Source organism: Neomonachus schauinslandi, chromosome 16 (genome assembly GCF_002201575.2).
Source record: "Neomonachus schauinslandi chromosome 16, ASM220157v2, whole genome shotgun sequence".
NCBI classification, from domain to species: domain Eukaryota; kingdom Metazoa; phylum Chordata; class Mammalia; order Carnivora; family Phocidae; genus Neomonachus; species Neomonachus schauinslandi.
The window spans coordinates 18,185,099-18,198,155 of NC_058418.1; the positions used below are offsets into that span (position 1 = coordinate 18,185,099).

Consider the following 13,057-nt stretch of genomic DNA (forward strand, 5'->3'; position numbering starts at 1 on the left):
CCCTTCATTTGTTGAGCATACACCGCGTTTGAAGTGGGGTCCCCAAGGAGGACTGACCAGGCCTGTCTCAGGCAGGGTGGGGAAAGCATCCTCGGTTCTCACCCTGGACCACAGGTCCCAGACCGAAGCAGGCTTGCCACCGGGCTTTGTGCAGCCGGGGGGAGGTAACGTTGATTTTTACATTGTTGTAATGGTGAGAACAAGTCAAAAGAAGGATCATATTTCATGACACGTGAAAATAATGTGAAATTTGTCAGGATGCTTGTGCTCTGTGATGGCAGGTGATGGTCACAACAGTGCCCGAGTGGCCGAGAGTGGGGTGAAGAGCCCTTCAGAAAACGGGGGTGAGGATTTGAGGGGCGGTTACAGTCTGTCACTGGGTGCCATGGCTGTCCCCTTCTCGCTCACTTGTCATCCTTAATTCCCATAAGTAGGAACCGAGCACTTACTCTGTGCCAGGCATGGGGCTGCCCTGATTCCCCAAGACCTGCTCTCAAGGGCCACACACCCAGGGTCATGGAGACCATTGGGGGTAGGGGGAGCAGAGTCCAGAGAGCACAGAGGAGGGACAGGAAACCTGGCCTGGAGTGCATAGAAGCCTCTCTGGGAGGAGTGAAGCCCCAGCGACATCTTAACATTTCAGTAGAAATTTGCTGAGAAGAAAGGAGCAGGGAAAAGCATTGTAGGTGGAAGGAACAGCTTTCACAAAAGTGAGAATGACAGGCCTAGACCCGGTGAGGATAGAGGGGAGCCAGGTAATGGGGGGCTTTGGGCAATCAGAGGTCACCCTTCGTCACCAGCCCCACCTCATCCCAGCCTGGGTTTGGCTCCAGGCCGGCAATGGTGCCTGCCAAGGGAAGGATGCCAGGATCTGGCACGAGAGGTGGGGCACCAAGGGCAGAGGAGGGGACATCCTTAGGACCTCACTCTTAGCACCCTGCCCGCCGCCGGGGGGTACCACTGCAACGGGAGGAGGCAGCTGGTGGGTGAGGTGTGGGGGCTCAGCCCAGGAGGGTGGGGGCTGCCGGGGCTGGGGCCACCTGGTCCTGCCCCCAGCCCAGGGGAGTCCAAGGACCAGGCAGGCTGCCATGGGGTGGGGTGGGGGGGAGTTGGCAACAAAGGCCTATTCTTCAGAGTTTAAAAAAGTCTTAAAACCCGTCCAACTTTCTTTTGTTAGATGCTCCGGGACGTTTCCCCTTTGGAGGCTGCTCGAGATACCTGGCTGATAAAGGGCTGATTTGTGGAGACTTAATTATGGCCCCAAGCCCTCGGTGTAAACAATCGGTGAGTGTTTATTCGACTGCCTCCCCTCAGTGCTAATGCGGAGCACAAACCAGGTGCCGAGTCGTGGGACTTGGTGACCCCGGATTCTTGGGTTCCCTAAGCTGTCTCCCCTGTGGGAGGAAGGCAGTCGGGCCCAGAGTTTGGTGTGCACCCCCGTAGTTTGGCTGCCCAGTTTGGGGTCCTGGCACCATAGACTCCTGACAACTTGCTGCCCACCTGAGAGGGACCAGGGTGGTCATCTGGCATTAAAGGGGAAGTCTGCCACACGACAAGTGCTCAGGAAATGCCGGACAGTCGTGCTGGGGAGGTGGAACTGTCCCGACTTTGACCCTGGCCGCAGCCCCTGGGAGGAAGCATCTGGATCCTCAGGTCCATCCTAGGCCAGCTGGATGAACAGTGAGGTGGTGTGAGTTGAGGTTCTCAGCAGCCCTGCCCACATCTGCCCCCACGCCCCATCCCCAGACCACCCAGGGGTATTCATGAGGTGCCGAGACCTGCATATGGCTGTCCTTTTTATAGGCCTTACGTCCCCCGGGGATCAAGGTGGGTCCTAGTTGGCAAGTTTGAGGACTGTCCTGTGTACCTTCCCTGGCACACCCCAGTCTATACTGCCTCCCACGCCCTGGGCCCTGTGCAAGCCTGGGCCCCACACCCACCTGAGGCACCCCCTAAGAAGTCACCAGGGTCAGGTAAGCTCATTCCCTCACCCTGTGCCCCCAAGGATGGACTCAGGGACTCGGCAAGACACAGCTTAGCTTCATTTAAAGGACAAACTCTGCTCAGGGCACTGGTCGGAAGGAGAGAGAGAGCGGGTCCCTCTAGACATGCACAAAAGCATACTCACCCAGAGAGACCCACACACTCGCAGACACGTGCATATTCCACAGGATCCCACACACACTCCCCAGGGTATGCACACACCCGGGCACTCCCCAGGCCAGGCCCCCACTGCAGCTCTGCTCCTGGTGGGGCCACGGCTGCGTCTGTGTGAGCAGGTGCACCATGGACCAATGTGGTGCTGCCCATGAGCGCCTGTATCAAGTTCCAGTACGTCTGGGAGGAAGCAGGAAGAAGGAGAGGGCAAGAGATCCTCCTGGTCCTCTGTCTGAGGCAGGAAGGGGATACAGTGGCTGCTCAAGGTCAGTCCAGCAGGATCCAGCCCACCTTGGCCTTGAGCAGCACTCACACCAGAGGCTGCATCCAACGAGCTGGAGAAGTTTGTTCAGGGAGAACTCTGGGAAGGGCCAGCTCACACTTCAGTGGCCGCACCACATCCAGGTGTGCAGAGCCCCTCTTCCCCTCCCTCTCTAGCTATCTCTTGGGCTGGGGTGACCAGCCCCCCACTGGGCCTCCAACTGAGATCAGCAAGCCATTTTGAACCATGATGAGAAGAGGAAGTTCCTGTGGCCCCAAAACAGAAACAGGAAGCTGGGAGGGGGTATATGGATAGGGAACGGGAAGGGGGGACACAGGCACCCAGCAGATGTACCCAGAGCACCCCAGCCTTCCTGGGCCCGGCATGCGCAGCCGTGTCTGGGCATCTCTGCCCGACCCCCACACGGTCATCCTCGTCTGCGCGTAGCTGATATCCACCCAAAGGGAGGATTCACTGAGGTTTTCTCAGATGCTGGCTAATTGTCCACCTGCCTGTGTTCAATTGTCCGTGCCTATCTGGGTCTATTGAGAGGGCTCCGTGCATCCGCTGGAATCTTCCTTGTCCACCCAAGCGTTTGTATCTAGCCATGCACCTCTCCCTGGCCCCTGAGTGTGGCCTGGAGGACTCCCTGCAGGGCCGGCCTGACTCTCCTCCGCCCACCATGTCCGTGTGATCACCGGACCACTCCCCCAACTGAGCACGCGCCTGTCTGTCTCCCTGGCCGCGAGTCGGGTGACTCCTAGCCCCGGCTCTGTTTCCCCAGCTGCCCTGTCCCCAGCCCTACCCTCACTTGGTAACTGCACGCAGGACTGTCCCAGCCCCCTCAGCAGAGGCAGGAAGCTGGGGCTCTGTCCCATACACACCACTGCCTCGCACTCCCTCCTGGAGCAAGAATGTCTCCTCTGTGCTCTGTGGGGTGGGAAATGGAGTGTCTGAGAAACATGCAGGGGCCCCAGCCCACCGTAGTCCTGAACAGAGGGACGGCAGGGTGTAGAATCACACCAACCACCAGAAATGGGGAGTGTCCTGCCCACACAGGGCCCAGGCTGGGGTGGGTGGGGGTGTGGAAGGCAAGAAAGCAGGGCTCACTCCGAGAGGACATGGCATGTGGTTCCTCCCAGGTCTGGAGGCTCCTGCAGGAAGACTCGGGGGGTGAGTGGGCGGGGGCCGGAGCCAAGGGGCCAGAGAGGCAGATGTCACCAATTTCAGTTCTGCCCCAGCTGGCCTGAGGGCGCTTGGGACTTCCCAGGGTGGAAGGACAAGCTGGGGGGCCAGGCCACTCGGAGGCAGGGCTGGGCTTGAGGACCCCTTCCCCGGCCCAGCTGGGTGCTATCTGCGGGGGAGGCATTGGAAGTTCTAGGGATCCCTGGTGGGCAGGGTGTGCCCCCCTCGGGTCCCTCCTGTCTCCCTGAACCCCCAGAGTACTGCTGCTAGTCAGCTCCAGCCTAAGAGTATGGCAGCTGAAGAATTTCTTGGCCTTTTTGTCCCCACAAAGGAAGGCTTTAAGGGTACCGCTGCCCCAGGGGCATCTGAGAAACATTTCCAGAACGGGAGTGAGAGAGGCCAAGTGGCTACCTCATCAGATGCCACAGCCTGAGGCAGAAACCACAAGAATCCCCCAACATGGCTCATCTTCGAGCTCCTTGAGCTCATCCCTCACAGAAGGAAAGTGGGGAGCAGGTGGGGCAGGCGGGTGAAGCCCCTTGCCTCTGCCTCGGCCCTCCCCTCTGGACCCGGCCAGGCAGGCGGTCAGCACCAGATCCAGCAGGGAACTGGGCCCCCGGGTGGGGAGCGCATCTGACTGGACCGTGTTCTTGGGAGATCAGTTGTGAAACTTGCTTCAAACCCCCAAACCACAAAAACGGCCGATTTTCCCAGCCCTGTTCTCACGTTTCTCAGATCAGCCGAGGACTCTTCAGCATTTCCATCCAAGAGACGCCCGGCCAGCCGCCAGCCCCCTGTGGGGGGACGAGAAAATGGTGCAAGGAGACTTGAGCGCCATGGAAACCCCTCCCACGTTCACGGGAAGCACGCGGCGCTCACCAGGGTGTCTGTAAACGTGGGGTCCGGGGAAAGGGCAAAGCGTGGGCCTGATCACAAAAGCTGGAAATCAGGACAGAGGGACCCTAGAAGCTGCTAGGGCTGCCTTGGAAGGAATATTCGAGAACACCTTTCACAGGGGAAGACGGTACCTGGCTGGTGGAGGGTCAGAAGCCAGGGAACTGGGCAAACGCCCTTCAGTTTCAAAAAAGGTCACAGAGGCGTCCCCTCGTGTCTTCCCCCCGGCGCCTGGCGGACAGCGGGCGCACCGGGCCCTGGTTCTCCTCGTTCGGGGGCCAGTGAGAGCAGAAAAGCAGGCTCTTGCCAAGCGAGCACTGATCAGGGGACCCCCAGAGATGAACAGAACCCCAAGGAGGGACTCACCGCTTTTCTCAGCTGGATGGTAATGACAGTAAAAACCATCTTAGAAAAAGAGAAGCTGTTGGCAGGTGCTTGGGATGACAAGCTGCCTCAAAGCTTCCGAGCCCCATTCCCGCTGCCAGAAAAGCAGGCCACCTCGTCTGTCTTGCCTGGCCGGCCGCCCGTCCACCTGCCCCCGGATGGAGCCAGGTGAGGCCCCTCCGTGTGCCGCCTGTGGGCCCTGCCCCGCCGCCCGCTTGCCTCCCGTCCTCACCAGCCACTCTGCCTGAGGGCCTGTCCTCTCCAGAGCCCGCTGTCCTCACCCTCCCCAGGCCCTGCTCCTCGCCCTCGTCAGCCACCACGGCTGCCTGTGCCCAGCCGGAACCTCCCTGTGGCTGGGACAGAAACCCTGACTCACATTCACTTTGGCGGCGATTCCAGAAGCCAGAGGTTGCTGGGAAAGACAGCCAGCTTTATGGTGCCTGCTCGTCCGGCCCGTCCCCTGAGCTATCGCGTTTCTTTCAAATGTCATACAAGGGGTGTCGGACGCGGCACCGCTGTGCCCGGCCTCGTGCGAGCTGCTGCTGCCCGTGGCACCCGGTGTTGGGCCCGGAAGCCATTTCCCGCTGGAGAATCCTGCCTGAGAGCCTGGGAGCTGGGACTAGTTCTCCGAGGCCAAGGCCAGGGCAACCGAGGCCGGGAGGCCGGCACTGACAGTGGATCCTACCTGAGGCCCAGGGGTGGGCGCCCACCAGCTGGTGAGGTGCATGAGCCCCCGGGAGACAGCAGGTGTGCGTGCGTGTGTGTGTGTGCGTGTGTGCGTGTGTGTGTGCGCACATCTTCCTGTCTGTGAGTCTGCCTGAGCATCTATGTGAGAGTTTTTGTGCATGGTCTGCAGATAGGTTTGTGTGTTTCTGTGTGCACACCTGGGTGTCCATGTCTCTGAGTGTGTCTAGCATGGCCAGGTCCAGGCCAGATACTGGACAGGTGGCGGAGGCTGTGATCTCGGCCTCATTGCCCACAGTCTGGAGGGAGTTGGCCGGGGAGCACGGAGTCCCTCCTGGAAGAGTGTAGTCTCTGCGGGGACAGGAAAACCCGAGCCATGAGGGCAGAGCATGAGGGGCCAGGGCCCCGGAGACAAGGGACCTGATAGGGGACCCTCGATGCTCTGAGGAGGTAACATGAAAGCTGGGTGAGCAGAGGTGTGTGCGTGTCAGCCAGGTGGGAGGCAGGAGAAATTTTTCCAGGCAGAGGGAAGAGCATGTGCAGAAGCTGGAGCGATAAGGGGTAGTAAGGAGACCTCGGTCACAGGATAATGACAGCTGAGGGGCTGAGGGGCGGTGGCAGGAGCTAGACACACAGGCCTGGAGGCAACAGTGACAATGGTGGGCCGGTCCTTGGAACCTCCAGACGGCTTGGTTAGGAAAATGGCCAGTTCCGTGGCTGTTTAACGGGGACCCTTGGTCTGCTGAGAACAGGGCTGCAGGGTGCCCGGGATGAGGCCCGAGCAGAGCAGTCACCCAGTGAGGAGTGACAGCGACCAGTGCCCAGGGATGGGCTTGCAAAGGTAAGGCAAGGATGAGGTACAAAGCTTGGTGATGGGTGAGGTATGTGAGCCAGCGTCCAAGAGGCTCCCCTGTGTGTGCACGCCTGCGAGTGTGTGTGCACAAGTGTGAGTGTGCACACGCCTGCAGAGGGCTGAGGGCCAGGCCCTCTCTAGCCTCATGCCTGTGTCCCCACAGCCTTATAGTGGAGCGGACATGACAGTGACGGTAAGAAGGGCCCGGTGTTGCAACTGCATTTCCTCTCGAACCCAGGGCCACCAGAGATTAGCTGAGAGCCCTGTGTGTACTGGGTGATAACACCCCCACTCCCCCGTTTCCTAATCTCTGATTCATTTCCAACTGATAACAGGATGAGGGCCCATGGGCAGCTAAGAAATGCCCCAGCAGGGTCCTGCCAAGCGTGGAGCCAAGCCGCCTGCGGGGGGGTGGGGGGGATGGGGGGGTCTGAACCACAGAGACAGGAAGATCAGGGACAGGGTGAGCGTGGGGGGAGACAGGGCAGAGGGACAGGAGAGCCGGAGAGACAGGGAGACAGGGAGACAGAAACAGACACAGAAGAGCCGGGGTCAGGGTAGGGTGATGAGGAAGAAAGATACGGAGGGAGAGAAACACGGACAGCAACAGCCAGACGGACAGATGTATAAATATAGAGAGAGGAGTTGAGGGTCCCGGGGCTGGAGGAACTTAGTGAAGAGAAAGAAAAACAGAAGAGACAGTGTGAGAGACAGAGAAACAGGGAAGAGGTGACCCAAGGTCCAGAGAGAAGGGGAGAGTAAAAGGAGGGGGCAAAGGTAGAACGAGAACATGGGGGCGGGGCGGGGAGAGCTGGGCTGACCTGGCCCTCCCTGAGCACAACCCAGGCCTGAGCACAGTGGGGCAGGGCAGGGTGCTGGTCTTGCTGACTTGACCCTGCCAGGCACAGGCCGCAGCTGGGGCCTGGGAGGCAGGAGCAGTAGCTCTCTCCCCTACACCCCACCACACCCCCTCCCTCACCTTCCAGGGAGCCCCGTCCCCTGAGACCCTCAGGAAGAGAGGAGGAGCATGCTGGGGCTGTAGGCTGCACAGCTGGGGAGTTGATGAAGCTATGCTCCCGTCTGTGGGGCTCAGCCAGGACGAAAGGGACAGGGTAACCCCCATGCCCAGCGTTTATTTGTATCCTGATGGGGTCTGGTGGGTCCGGAGTGAAGCTGGAAAGTCAAGGTGGGGTGGACGGGACTCAATCCAGAGGAAGATGGCAGGGACTAGCAAGCAGGGGACTAGCAGCCCTCCTTGCTGAGCCTGGTGGGGAGCCAGTCGCCCCTCTGTTCCCCTCCCAGACCAGGCACTCCTCTGGGCTCAGCACCTGGGCTCATGCTCTGCGATGCTCAGAGGAAGGAAGGTGGCCTCCAGGGACTGTGGAGTCCTGGCCATGTCTCTCGAAACTCGGCCTCTGTGCTAGTCCCCTCCCTAACAAGGGACAGAAGGTACAGACAAGTGCCCACTTGAGGGGCACGAGGGCCACAGAGCAGGCTACTGGGCTCAGGCCTTCCTTCTGGGAAGGATGGGGTCCCCCAGAGCCACCAGACCGGGGGCGGATGGCTTCCCAGAGCAGAAGGGGCAGTGGGCCTCCCCTCAGCATCTAGAGCCAGGCAGAAAGAATGGGTGTGTGGGGCGCCTGGGTGGCTCAGTTGGTTAAGCAACTGCCTTCGGCTCAGGTCATGATCCTGGAGTCCCGGGATCGAGTCCCGCATCGGGCTCCCTGCTCGGCAGGGAGTCTGCTTCTCCCTCTGACCCTCCCCCCTCTCATGTACTCTGTCTCATTCTCGCTCTCTCAAATGAATAAATAAATCTTTAAAAAAAAAAAAAAGAATGGGTGTGTGGACAGGACGGGCAGCGTCTAGAGATAATGAAAGGCAGGGAGCAAATCACCAAGTCCCGGTGGGCAGAAAGGAGCTCTGGGAGGCTCCCCAACAGGGGGTCCACGATCCCATGGTGTTTCAGGACGTCCCGCCACCCCCAGGACCCCCAGCCCAGACGGGTGAAGGACAATAGCAGACTGTGCCCCCGCCCGGGTCCTCCTCGCCTGCCCGGGGCCTACAGCCCAGGGAAGGCTCACCTCGCCTCCTCCCGGGGTAGGGCAGCCACCCCTCTGATTTGCCGTGCCCGCCCTGATGCCCCGACTGCAGCGACCACAGGAAGTGCTGCCCCAGCTCAGCACTTCCCTTTTCTGAAATCTGCCCCCAGCAGCCTGGTGGCCAGGGAAGGCAGACTTCCCGCTGCCCCCACCCCGGGGCTCTTTCCACCAGTCACAAGTGGTTTGTTCCTGAGCTTCCCTGGGCAGAGGTGACCTTCTTGCCTCAACCACAGATCAGTTATTTATCAGAACAGGAAAGATGGCACCAGAGATATATCCTTACCCACCCCAGGAGGGCCTGGCCTGCTCCAACGACCGCACGCCTGCTCCCCACATCACACGGGGCCTGCTCCCCACATCACACTGGGAAGTGTGGCCAGCGCGTGCAGGCTGCATGGGGGAGGGAGCCAAGCGGGAGGCCTCGGGGGCAGGTAGGACACAGTGTGTGATGGACCCCAGCTCCAGGTCCAGGGGAGGTCTGTGTGTGAGCTGGGAGCAGTCTGGGCCTCTGGTGCCGTTCAGGTCCCATAAGACCCACGCCCTCCACAGATGCATTCTCAGCCTGTGGCGGGCCCTAGGGCTCCTCTGTCCCCCCAACTGGGAATACCTTGGGCCCTGGGTCTCAGGCTGCTCCCCTGCCCCTTCATCCCGTAGCAAATACAGGGCTCCACCCCTGAGGATTCAGGATCCACTTGTGAGAAAGGGTGGAAGAAGCTTTCAAGTTTCTTCAACAGCAGTACTATTGACGTTCTAGGCTGGATAACTGATTCGGTGTGGTTAGGGTTGTTCCAGGCATTAGAGAATCTTTAGTGCCAACCCCGGCCTCTATACACTAAATGGCAGGAATATTCCCCTGCCACCACCACCATCACCGGTCACAACAATCAAAATTGTCTTCGGACGTTGCCAAATATTCCCTGGGAGGACAAAATTGTCCCACGTCAAGAACCACTGATCTAGGTACAACGGAAGGCCCAGGCTGCCCCGTGGCTAGAAAGTGTCAGGGCTCAACTGGCCTGTCTTATAGTTTTATGCTAGAAGGTCATGGGCTGAAGCGACAGTAACTGGTCAGAGTCTGGGGTTCTTGGAAGCTGGAGGGTGTGTCTGAGGAATCTGTGCTTCAGGGCTCCCTCTGGGGTTCTGGGCATAATCGTGCCAAAGAAACAGGGGCTGGAAAGGGGAGCCCCTGGGACTGGAAAGGAGGTGGTGAAGCTGGGAGGTTTCATTGAAGGGGAGGTCAAGATGTACTACTGGGGGGGTATGAACTGAGTTGCCTCAGGGCCATGGGCCATTTAGAGGGTAGGACAGAAAGACTGGGAGAGACGTCAGAATCAGGGCAGGAGACAAGGATAGGATATGTGTCCTGGACTCCCTGAGGTGGTGAGCTGGAGCTGACCCCCTTCCATAAAGCCCAGGGCTGAAAAGACTGTCCCATGCAAAGGGGACTTGCAAAGCTGACCCAAGAAAGTGTAATGAAGCTTTCCATCCTCTGGGGTGGGAAAAAGTCGTCACTTTTGAGAAACCAAAACCCTAGCCAGAGCCATGAATAAAGGTGGGATTCAAATCATGCAATCCAGGCCTTCTAGAACCCCAAATCTAGAAAATAACATAAAAAATGATGTAGGACCATAAAGAAACTTACTTCCACTGACTTTGTACGGGCACTTCCACAGCCCAGGAAAATGACCATGGTGGTGGTGGGGGGGGGGAATTATTCCCAATAAAGATGAGCTCACAATAAAAAGAAGTCATGAATGACCCAAAAAAGCAAATCGCTATGTCAGCAGGAGATCTTAGATCTAAAGATATTAGTACAATTTGAAAAAGACTACGTAATACATATATTTTAAATTATCAAGGAGACAGAAGAGGGAGTAGGAAACATAATAAAAGTATTACCTAAAAATAAAGGGCAGCTAGATTTCTAAGGAAATTAAATAGTCATCGAAGTGTAAAATAAAAACTCAGTGGATGGATTCATCACAAACTAGTTGTGGTGGGGGAGGGGATTGGAAAACTGGGGCAGTACGTCTGAGGAAATGTCATGAAATGCAGCACAGAGACATAAAAACAAAGGAAAATGAGACTGTAAGGCTCTTGGAGGAAAAAGTCAAATGGTCCAAAAAAGTTCAACATGCATACAATAGGAATTCCAGAGGGTGAAAACAGGAAAAATTCAAGATGTAATGATTGAGAAATTTCCAGAACTAAGGAATGAATCTTCACATTGGACCCTAAGAAGAAGTAAAAATAAATTCACACCAGAGTAAAACTACAGAACACTAAAAACAAAAAGGTAATCTTAAAAGTAGAGGCCATACCTCAGAGATATTGTGGTATATTGCAATAAAGCAAATACTGCAACAGAGTGAGTCAAATGACTTTTTTTGGTTTCCCAATTCATATAAAAGTATGTTTACACTGTACTACAGCCTGTTAAGTGTGCAACAGTATTATGTCTTTAAAAATGTACATATCTTAGGGGCACCTGGGTGGCTCAGTTGTTAGGTGTCTGCCTTCGGTTCAGGTCATGCTCTCAGGGTCTTGGGATCGAGCCCCGCATCGGGCTCCCTGCTCGGCGGGAAGCCGGCTTCTCCCTCTCCCACTACCCCCTGCTTGTGTTCCCTCTCTCGCTGTGTCTCTCTCTGTCAAATAAATAAATAAAATCTTTAAAAAAAATGGACATATCTTAATTAAGAAAATAATTTACTGCTAAAAAATGTGTACTATCATCTGAGCTTTCAGTAAGTCGTAACCACTGATCACCATAACAAACATAATAATAATGAAAAAGTTTGAAACATTACAAAAATCATCGAAGTGTGACATAAAGATAGACACAAAGTGAGCAAATGCTGTTGGAAAAATGGCACCGACAGGCTCGCTCAACACAGGGTTGCCACAAACCTTCAATTTATTAAAAAAAAAAAAAAACCAACACAATATCTCCAAAGTGCAGTAAAGTGAAGCACAATAAAATGAGGTACGCTTGCGGATGAGGAAGAAATGAGGGATTATGCCAAAGGAACGACATTTAGACCGACAACAGACTTCTCATCTACAATAATGGATGTCAGCAAACTAGAGAGCGATGTTTTCCAGGTGCTCAAGGAAATCACTTTCCACCAAGAACCCTATACTCCACTAAACTAGAATGGCATAAAGAATTGGATACAAAGAAGTGGGCTTGAGGTAGGATCTGTGGTGAGAAGGTTGCATTCCTTAGGTCAGGAGTAGGACTGATGGTCTTCAAACCAGGTAGGTCATGGGTGGTGGTGCAGAGTGGGAAAGGTGGGTCATTCTGGTTTTTTGGAGGGTGGCTTCGATTTCCTTAGATAGGTCAGAGACTGAGATCTAGTCCAGAGAAGAACAGCATAAAATGGCAAGAGAAGCCCAGGATCTGGCAAGATCATGAGGGTAGGGTCAAAATCTACGAGTGACCCTTTTCAGCCTGGAGCCATGCTGCCTTCTAGGGATAGCCACGCCTTCCCTCATCTCCACGTGACCCATTCTTGAGATGGGTCCACTTAGATGCTACCCTCTTTGGTGTGTTTTCCCCTCATCAGATACACTGTCTCTCCCTGTGAACTCCCCTATGAACTGTCTTAGATAATATCCATCTGGACTTCTATGTTCTCTTTCGCTATGAGACACCCACCCTGGATCCTGGGAAACTCACCTGTGCTCCCCACACAAGCTTCTCTGGCTCCCTTTCCCTGGTGGTCCGGCAGGAAGTGTGCACTCACTGTTCAGTATCAGAGGCTGTCCGTAGGATCAGCCACGCTCCAGCTGCCTTTGGTCAGAGGAAAGCTTCCATGGAGCCAGAGAACCAGAATGCCTACAACTACCCCAGGAGCGCTCTGAGAAGCTCCCATCTCAGTGCCTGAGACATGGGGTCAAAAGGTCCTCTGGGTTGCCCTGGAGGACAGAGAGTAATGGGTCAGCCACCCACTGTGGCCTAGGCCAGCTGTCATCACTTCCTATTGTCCCCAGCCTGTCCTCGGGGAAGAGGTGGGGGGTAAGTCCCAGTCGTACAACATACCAATCCTTGGATGCAGAAACTGTCCATTCACTGCAAGGTCCAGCACACCTTTCCTGACTGGAGTTGGAATTGACAACATAGGCCTAAGGACGGACACCCACCCCACTTAGATCTGGGGACTCAGATGACTCAGGTCCTCTGGTTGGTGTGGCCTGCATCTTGGAACCACTGTTACCTGGCTCCTGTCTGGTCCTCAGACACTGCAAACGTGTCCCTGCCATAGGGCCTTTGCACTGGCTATCCCCTCTCTTGATATACACTTCCCCCCCTTACATGGACTTGGTCAGCTCCTTCCTCTCATTCGAGTCTTGGCTCAAGTATCACCTCTCAGGGCTGGGCCTCAGCCTCCTTACAATTGGTTCCTTGGCTAAAACAGTCCTAAGTTCAAGTCTTGGCACTGCCAGGGATTGGCTGTAGGACCCTGAGCAGACCTCTGGGCCTTGGCTTCCTCATCTGTAACCTAGCCCTGCCTGGCAGGGATCCTGGGGAGATTAATT

The 13,057-nt window shown here is 56.2% G+C and overlaps 1 long non-coding RNA gene across 1 annotated transcript; it reads left to right on the top strand.

Annotated features, from left to right (window-relative positions):
- The first annotated feature begins 569 nt into the window (after window positions 1-569).
- On the top strand, window positions 570-5,005 carry LOC110590334. Its single transcript, XR_002480946.1, has 3 exons — window positions 570-710; window positions 1,178-1,284; window positions 4,340-5,005. It is a non-coding gene; the product is annotated as an uncharacterized LOC110590334 (long non-coding RNA).
- Window positions 5,006-13,057: the final 8,052 nt, after the last annotated feature.